Consider the following 8,122-nt stretch of genomic DNA (forward strand, 5'->3'; position numbering starts at 1 on the left):
TAATTATAGTTATTTTGTAAATTGTATTATTTGTATATTTGCCCTGAAAGAGGATGTTGGGTGTGGTGTTTTGAAAATATGTATCTAGAGCATATACAAAATGTTTGTGCTGGGTAAAGGGAGAAATAACTAAGTCCAGCAGCCCTAAGAGTGTAATAATAAGAATCAAGAAGTCCCTGTGTGGTGGCAGTGTACTTGGCAGTGGAGTGAATAAGGTTACATCTGATTCCTCACTGAAAAGCCATCTCAGAGAATCAATTTCTGGAGCTGTGAGAGAATTGAAAACAACAAGAAATTTCTCCCACCCATTGCTTATTGCTTATGGTGTGTTTCCTTAGACTTGGCAGTGGGACTTATTTCCTTTTCACAAAAGCTTGTGAAGTTGCCACCGATTTGTTTTCACTAAATCTATATTACTGGTGCTCAGTTGGAGAAAGAAGGAATAGAGAAGAACATGGAAAGAGAGAATGTGTCAGGATTTAAGAGAAAGATTAAGGTTGAGTGGAAGAGATGAAAGGATCCAGTACCACAGTACACCCTGGGCTCTATCATTAAACATTTGGAAGTTCAAATTAGACCATGGAATATCAGGGTCCCTCCCAGCTGCATCTCTCCCCCCGACCTATTATGCTAGTTGTGGTAGAGCCCACAAAAGGTTAACGAAATATTTTGTTGTCCACCTACCATGTGCAAGGAGTACAGAGAGGGCTAAGATATGGTCCCATCCTTAAGAATTTGGTGCCATGATACCCAATTTCACCAGGCCCTTATGCCTTGACTCTGATTACTGCAAAACCTATTGAGCTCTTGAAGGAGAAGGCCCACTCTATACTGTGAACCATCAGATGCTATGAGCACTGTGGCTGTTTTGTACCTGGCTCAGCCTCTTGCCACTACGAAGCAGGCTTCCCTCCCAGTGTTTTCTGATAAGACTGGTTGGGTTCCAAATATTGGTTAGTATGGTTAGTAGTAATACACCCCTCATTGTGCTTAAGAAGGTCTGCCCTGCCTCTGGTGTTGGAGACACAGAGTAGTACTGCCTCTTACCGGATTACGCCTCAGCCCCGAGGATTGGAGGTGGAAATGGGCTCATGCCACAGGCCAGCACTGCCATGTGGGCATTTGTGTGTCAGCTTACCAACTGAATGCTTCCTTCTCCTCTTTGTCTCATTTCTATCCCTGTCATTTTTTTCCTGTCCTGTCCTTTGGAAGGCATCCATTTCAGCACCATTGATATGTCATAATTCTTTTGAGTAACTACCATAAGCTGATGATATATACCTCAACAGCAGCTCTCAGAAAGAAAGCTGAAAAAATCACGCTTTGATGGCACTCTGTTTAGGTAGGTAGCCTAGTAGGAACACAGGATTCTGGGCCCATCTGCACCCTTGTCACCCACAGCCAGAGCTAGCTCCCAACCCATCCTGGGCTGCAACTTCCAAAGGTGGTTTAAGGAGGCAAAGGCAGTTAGAGGTTAGCCAGATGTGAATAAGGAACATGCGGGGCTTCACCAAGGGTGGTCCTATCACACAGGAAGCTGGACTTGTCACTGAGTGAAGGAGCCCTGAGCCCTCTGATTGATCCTGCCCTGCCCCCCTTATCAGTTTCTTAATGGCTTCTCCTGATATCGAACAGTTGCTGAAGGTGATATGTGAGTGAGTAGAAGACAGATTGTGGAAGGTGCATAGATGATATTGGTGGTTCTCATATGTGTCAAAAGAAACAGGACTGCCTTTTTGTTATGATAATGATTGGAGTTGCCTAAACCTCATCACTGTACAGAGTTGCTGGTCACTAGACTTGGCCTCAGAAATGTCTGATTCTCTGTATCACAGGCCAAGGGGCAGCCATAACACCCTTGGATGCTTATCCTACCACATCTTCACTTATTTCCTTCATGGTACCTATATTAGGATCCTGTGGCTGCTGTAACAAATTACCACAAAGTAGGTGGGTTAAAACGACAAGATTTAACTTTTTCACAGTTCTGAAGGCTACATGTTCAAGATCAGATAGTGGCAGGATTGGTATCTTTGGAGGCCTCTCTCCTTGGCTTAGAGATGGCCATCTTCTCCCTGTGTCTTTACTCCATCTTCCCCCTTTCCCTGTCTTGGTCCAAAATTCCTCCTGGTAGACCACCAGTCATACTGGATTTAGTGCCCACCCTACTGACTTCATTTTAATTTAATTACCTCTTGGAAGACACCACCACTGAATACAGTCACATTAGAAGTACTGGGAGTTAGGACTTCAAAATTTGAATTGAGAGGTGTGCACAAGTCAGCCGGAAATAGGGGGCAGCAATATGATCCACTAGAGTATCTAAGAAACCCTGTAACAATTCATTTATGTTAACATTAACAAGTCATGCATCTCTTACGTTAATACTGTGTCTTATGCTATAAGAAGCACTTACACATACATGAACTGATTTTAGCTAATAAGGTAGCTAGAATAGAGACTATTATGCCACATTTGTATATGATAAAAGTAAGGCTTCAAGACTGAATGACTGGCCCAAGTTTATAAATTAGGAAAAGTGGTAAAGCAAAGATTTGAACCTGGAACAGTTGACTCTATTCTTTTATTTTCAACCTTTGTATGTCCTTATGTTTTATATGTATTTCTTGTAAATAGTATATGATTGAATAGTTTTTCCAGCTGGACAATTTTGTCTTCTAATTGAAACATTTGGTCCATGTATATTTGATGTAATCACTGACACGACCCTGAAATCATGACCTGGGCTGAAAATGAGAATTGGACACTTAACTGACTCAGCCACCCAAGCTCCCCATTCTATCTTTTTAAGTCCCCAGATATTATCATTTGTTGTACATTGGTCATGGCTTTAACTTCCTCAAGATATTATAATTGTTTTATACAGTTTAGATTTACTTGTATATTAACAATTTTCTTTGCCCATTTCTTCCTTCTTATGGATCCTTTCCAAGTGGGATCATTTTTTTGCTTTTCAAAGCACAGAGTCTTTAGATTTTTTTTCATGAGAATCTGTTGATTGTAATATCTCTTAGTTTTTGTTTTTCTATGTATGTCTGTTTCTCCCTTGTTCTTAGAAGAATTTTTCCTGAATATAGAATTCCTGTTTGACGGTTACTTTTTTCACCATACTGAAAGTGACATTTCTCTACCTCCTAAGTGCCATTGTTGCTGTTGAGATGTCAATAGTCAGCCTGGTATTTCTTTGAGGCAATCTGTAGTTCCCTCTCCCTACCGCTCAGCTTTTTTTTTTTTTTTTTTTTAACATTTCTCTTTGCCTTTGATATTCCTCAGTTTCTCTGTGATATACCTAACTGTAGATTTCTTTTTTACTTACCTACTTTGGAATTTATGAGCTTTTTGAATGTGTGGATTGATGTCTTTTGAACAGGTGTGGGAAATTATCAGCCACTATTTCTTCAAATACTGCCTCCAGTCTTATGTTTTCTCTCCTTTCTTTCTGAAAAATTGACAATTTGGGCTTCACCAAAATTAAAATACCTGTTCATCAAAGGACATCATTTAAAAAAATGAATAGTCAAGTCTAGTACTGAGAGAAAATATTCGCAAAGAGGTATTTGCCCAAACATATTCATAACAGCATGATTCACAATAATCAAAAGATGGAAGGATCCCAAGGGTCTATTGATAGATGACTGGATAAACAAAATATGGTATATGTGTACATTGGAATATTATTCACCCTTAAAGAGGAAGGAAATTGCCCCCCCCCCCCCCCCCCATGATTTGATGCCAACAAGTTAACTTCAGAAGGCGCGGCTCCAATAGCTCTGTGGCTCCCATCCTGCAGATCCGATTGGAAGCTAATCCAGAGAGGCTCAGAGAATTTCCTTCCTCTTGAGCCCTGCTCCATGCTCAGTGAGGAGTCTGCTTGAGACTTTCTCTGCCCCTCCCCTCTGTGCATTCTCATTCTCTCTCTCTGTAATAAATAAATAAATCTTTAGGGTAGGAAAAAATAAAAGAGTCACATGCTCTACTGACTGAGTCACGTGCCCCGAAATATCCAATACCCTCTACATTAAAATTTTTTTACTACTTTTCATTTTTGGGGGTTTATCTGAATTGATCTAATGGATCATCCAATCTACTAATTCTTCCTTTTACTTAATCTATTATTAAGCTCTTTTATTGATGTTTAAGCTTTTATGTTTCACTTATAACTTATATATATGTTCACTTATAAGTTTCTTTTTCACTTACAGAAATTTTTAGATACTCTATTTTGTTCTTTTCCAACCCAATTACGTCATGTTTTTATACTTTTTGTTCCCCATGAGTATTTGTTAGCTTTTCCCCTACTTCCTCAATAGAGCATCCAAGGGTTGGTTTTGTTTGTTTGTGTGTTTGTTTGTTTTTAACAATGTGGACCTAATAATCCCAGTAGCTGAAGTCTTGGAGTGTGTTTCTGTTACCTGTTACTTTGGTGTTTATTCATACTACCTTGTTTCCATGTGTTTCCCTGTTGACAGTGTCATGTTCACTGTCCTTAAAGAATTACTGATAGAACGCTTGGAAACCTAGAATAAAAGTGCCTCTCTCCGGAAAGGATTTATTTTGCTTGTGCCAGGGATCTCCTAGGATACAACTAATCGGAAATGATGGTAAAATTCACAGCCTGAGGTCTCTTGGTCCTCCCAGGTGTTACAAATTGGGACTGCAGATACATGTGAGGACTCAGCTGTGTTCACAGTTTCTCAGAAATCTGTGCCCCATACTAACACTGCCGCCACCACCACCACCACCATCATGTGCTCAGAGTCAAGGCAACTTATCTTTCAGATGCTTGAGTGTCAGTGTGGGTTAGGATTTACTTCTGGCTAACTCCTTCACTCTTACCCTGTGGCATAGCCCTTCAGGGTCCCAGCTACATGAGTAGGCAGGCCCCAAGCTTTACAAAGCTGTCAAAGCCCATGTGCAAGATAATCTAGATAAGCGAACACTCACTCTCAGAGCAAGAGCTGTTCCTAGAATTGCTTTACTTCTGGCTTCCATTAGATTTTGGCCCTAGCAATTCTTTAGTATCTTGTCAACTCTTCAGTGCCTGCAAGATTTTTTAAATACTTTATCTGGCTTCCTAAAAGTTGTTTTCAACAGGAGTGTTGATTCTGAGAATTTAGCTTGCCACATTCTCTAAAAATAGTACTCAACATCTCTTACTTCTCAAGCTTGGCTTTAGCCACCCCTGAAAAACAGCACAAATGTCATATGCAGGCTTCAGGAATTTTGCCCCAACTTCTGCTGCCTTATTTTAAGGCTGTTGTTCTTTCTCTGGCCCTAAAAATGCTCTGGGTCTGAAATATTCCCCAGGATGACAGGGTACTGGCTGGGAGGCAGAGGTGCCTGGAGCCCTTGCCGCCTAACGCTAATGTGCCATGTGTCAACAGGGATCAGGCGAACCGTGACAAAAAAAAAAAAAAAAAGAGAACGAAGGGCAAAAGAGACAAAGGAACTGGGTCAAAGTGATAAGTCACCACAACAGCTTCGGCAAGTGAGTTAATGGGTGATTTTTTTCTGCCTTTTTGTATTTCAGTATTTCTTTTTTTTAAGATTTTATTTACTTATAAGAGAAACATAGAGAGAGGCAGAGACACAGGCAGAGGGAGAAGCAGGCTCCCTGAGGGGAGCCTGATGCAGGGACTCCATCCCAAGGACCCAGGGATCACACCCTGAGCTGAAGGCAGATGCTCAACCACTGAGCCACCCAGGCATCCCTCAATATTTCTTCCAACTTGATTTTTCTTCAAGAAATGCGTATAATGTTAATACTAAAAATAGTCAAGTGAAAAATGAAAAACAAACAGAAGAGAGGAGGCCTCAGTAGCCCAATAGTCCTGGATGGTGTTTTCAGCAGAGGCGGGGATGAGGCTGGGCTGATCCATTCACAGCCCGCCTGGTGCCTGAGGCTCGGCTCCTGAGACAGGTGGAGGCACTTTGGGGTTTGGGCCTGGCGGGAGATCAGAGGACCGCTGTGTCATGCATGATCCCAAGGTGGCACCGGCTGAAGGGAGCTAAACCTGCTTCTCTCATTCCTCTGCTCTGAGCTCCAGAGCTGTCCTGGGTGAACCTGGCCGACAGCAGTGAGGCAAGAGTCTCCGGGGTTCCAGAGACTGCCTTCTAGTCCTGGCTCCATCTCTAGCAGGAGGGAGAGGCTTCCGGTCTCTCATTCCCCTGACTGTGTGTGACTGCCCTTGGCACACCTGGGACGGAAGGGAGAGGTGGTTCTGAATCGCCTCAGTGAGCAGGACAACCTGGAGAGCTAGGAGCAGGGGAAACGCAGTGCCATTGAAGAGTGTCTCCCTGCCCAGGGCCCGCCAATCCCGCAGAGGCTCCATTTCACATTTGGCCCTTCCCAAGCCAGAGTGCTCAAAATCCCCCCTCTCCCCCCATGCATTCACCCACACACAGTGACTGGATGTCTCTTCTCGGTAGGCACCCAGAGGCGCTATACAGAATCACTTGACTGCACTTGAACTTCAGCAAATGCTTAAAAGGGATGCCTCAAATGCTTCACATCTATCTCTGGAAGCTTCTCAAGAACCTGGGTTTCCTCTCATTTTTGTTTCAGACCTCCAAGAGAGCTATGCTGAGTAGGCAGGTGAAGGGCAGGCCACGGGGGTTGAGCCAGGCCCCAGACAGAAGATGCCTCAGACCACCAGGGACACTGGGGCTGAACCTGCCTGCCTGGAGCTGCCTGCCCAGGGGAGCCCCATATTTCTTCTTTTACTACATTGGCACCGGAGGCCAGGAATCTGAAAGCCAGGGTCTTGGCACCTCTGCAGTTAAACGGACTTCCCAGGGGAAGACACACTCTGGCCTGGACCAAGATGGGGTGAGCACTGTCCTCATGCAGACTCTATCTCTTCCTTCCCTGCACCCCAGGTGCCTTGCTCGCCGCACCCTCACCTCAGGCCTGTGAGGAGCGACTGTATGTTTTCCAAAGGGCAATCTGGGCACTGCGAGACCAACAGATTTGTTCCAGGCCACAGGAGAATACAGGGTCATGGTTTCCAGCCAAAGAAGTATCCCTTTCCTCTACCCAGCTTCCTGGTCGTCCAAGGACATGGGTGTGGGGGCTGTCCTCCTCATCAGTCTGAGAAGTCAAGACATCCAAAATCTAGTCCTGATTATGCTGCAGCTCATTTTCCAAAAGGATCCAGAACTCTCACCCCACTATTGCCTGCTCATTGGCACACCCACCAGTCAGCAGTTAATTTGCTGATTCACTAGACGAATATTTATTGAGCGTTTACTACATGCCAGGCACTGTGCTAGGAGATAACATGGTGAGCCAAAGGCTCAGAGTCTCAGCCCTCAGGGAGCTTAGAGTATCAGGGTGAGGGGAGACGTGTTAAATAGCACAAATCAATGTAACTCTGTAAATCCGGCACATGCTGCAAAAGGGAGGTGTGGTACATGACAACAGAGGGTAAGCCAAGGGCCACAGAGGGGTTCGATGAGCAAGAGCAGATTGAGGTTCCTCTAAAGGGTCAGTAGAAGTCAGCAGGGGGAGTGGGAAGGAACAGCTGGTTCTTGCACTGGGAGGGATTGAAGGTGGAGTTCCCCACCCAGAGGAGAGGTGGGTGTGGCTGGGGTGGAGGGTGGCTGCAGGGTGGGTGCAGGACGGGGTGTGCCTATGCTGGAGCAGACCCCACATTGCAGAGTATGTATTTCTTCTTTAATCTAAGAGGGATGGGAAGCCATTGAACCATTTTAGGAGGCAGAGACAAAGAGAGACAGAGACGGAATCTAGCATCGCTGGGGGTAGGAGGAAAGACTCCATGACGCTCTCAGGCCTCTGCCTCATTGGGATGCTGGCCGAAACAGGGGAGCTAGTGAGCTGTGGCTGGCGCCCGACACCGGGCGGATCCGCAGTGCTGGAGAAGGAGCCGGAGGTGTGGAGGGCCCAACAGGCCTGGGCCCTGAGGTGGGGGACCCTAGGAGGGGCGTGCGGCCTGGGCCCCTATCATGGCAGTATGGCCTGGGTGGTAGCCTTTCCACTTCCTCTCAGTCTATTCTCACCTTGGAGTTGGCAGGGAGGATCATTAGACCTGGAATGTTCTCTGTAGAAAATACAGAAAGACCACAGGAGAATGAGTGTTTT

This window comes from Vulpes vulpes, chromosome 4, assembly GCF_048418805.1.
Source record: "Vulpes vulpes isolate BD-2025 chromosome 4, VulVul3, whole genome shotgun sequence".
NCBI classification, from domain to species: domain Eukaryota; kingdom Metazoa; phylum Chordata; class Mammalia; order Carnivora; family Canidae; genus Vulpes; species Vulpes vulpes.